Below are 1,785 nucleotides of genomic sequence, written 5' to 3' on the forward strand. Positions count from 1 at the left end.
CGTTGCTGTCTCCACTGGGCACTCGGGCTGTGAATGGGGCTTAACCTGGGAGAAACCCCACAGATGGTCACTACACTCTCAGGGAGCAGCTGCCAGCACAACTTCTATAAGGGATTTCTCTATATGCCACCCCCAAACCTTGTGTTCCTTTATCATTGCTCTGGGCTCTTACTGTACAAGTTAGATTAACTGTCTTTTAAGTCTTCATTTTTCACCTTTTTTTTTTAATTAATAAATCCATCCACTTTTACAGTGCTCTCACCAGGCTGCTTTCAAAAACCCTGCAGTTGCCCTGGAAACTTGCTTTTAAACTATGTAGTTAAGCCACAATTCACTGCCAGTTTTTAGACACAAGATAAGCTTAAACTATCTCTCCTTATCTGTCTTGCAAATATTTGTATTTTATCTTTGGAGATCTGCCCTTGCCTTTCTTAGAAAAGAAAACAAAACGTGCACCAGGACTATTCAGTCTCTGTGTCAGTGACCAGGTCCTGTCCCCCATTCCCAGGGAAGATGCTGCCAACTTCTGACATGGCCACTGAGGCTGGTGGAGGGGGTGGAGGGGCTGTGTGTGTAGCCCACCTTGGCTTTAGGGACGCTTTTGTGTCTGTCTCCCAAAGCTGCCCCATTGGGGAGGTCTGGGCTGGACAGACAGACTGTTGCAGGGCTGCAACAGGCTTAACCCCAGGGCTTTAAAGGCAGCAGCCCCTGGTTGACATCCAGCCCTATGAGGCTCCCAGGGCTGCACTGGGGATGATGGACCCAAACCCTTCCTGACAGCAGTGGGCAATGAAACAAGGGGTGATGGCCACATGCTGTGGCTTGAGCTGGACATTGCCAGAGTGGGGACCACCACACAGGTGCCCTGGGCAGCTGTTGTACCCCCTGGTTTAACCCCAGCACTGGTGAGGAGCACCCTGCTTGGCTGAGTTAGTAACCCAGAGTACTGGGACAGCACTTTGGCTGGGTGACTATGGCTTCTTTGCCCTGAGAAGTGCTTTCAGCTTCCACCAGATGCAGGGGATGGTGTATCCACCAGGAAAAAAAAAAAAAAAAAAAGAGGGAGGGGGGGGGGGGGGGGGAGAAAGAGGAGAGAGAGAGAGGAAAAAAGAGGAGAGAGAGAGAGGAAAAAAGAGGAGAGAGAGAGAGGAAAAAAGAGGAGAGAGAGAGAGGAAAAAAGAGGAGAGAGAGGAAGGAGAAAAGAAGTGTCTTCAGTAATAAAATAGGATTGGGTACAGTTTTTTCTACAAAACACCAAATTCCCCATGAACAATTTGAACTTTCAGTAAGCAGGCAGCATTAATGAATATTCTGCTTTCTAAGGCTGGAATGAAAACTGGGCTTTTTCCTTTCTAAGTGAAGGAAGTGCTAGCAGAAGCTGCCCATTGTTTCCCTGTTTTGGGTGGGGTTTTTTTGCAAGATGGGAATTAACTCGTATGACAAACATCTCCCAGCTATGCATGCTATTTAAGTCCCTACTCTTTCGCAGAGAGAACATCCAGGAATCGCTGCCTTGGCCACCCTGTACCTGTTGCTGCCACGCTTTCCATACTGTCCCTGCAAGTTTTTGTAGCAGCCAACCTCGGAGGTCTCAAGCCGTGGGGTGTTTGCGTGGGGCAGGGGGGATGGAAAGGCTTCACAGCCCCCGGGGACGCGCGGCCAGCTCTCATCTTACCTCCCAGCCTTGGCCGTCCGTGCTCCGTCTCGCCGTCGCTGTGGGGAGAACCTCCGGATTTATAGGCGAGACACAAAGCTTTAGCAGAGGGTGGGGAGGGCGGGTGGCTC

Source organism: Antrostomus carolinensis, unplaced genomic scaffold (genome assembly GCF_000700745.2).
Source record: "Antrostomus carolinensis isolate BGI_N321 unplaced genomic scaffold, ASM70074v2 scaffold4536, whole genome shotgun sequence".
In the NCBI taxonomy this organism is placed as follows: Eukaryota; Metazoa; Chordata; class Aves; order Caprimulgiformes; family Caprimulgidae; genus Antrostomus; species Antrostomus carolinensis.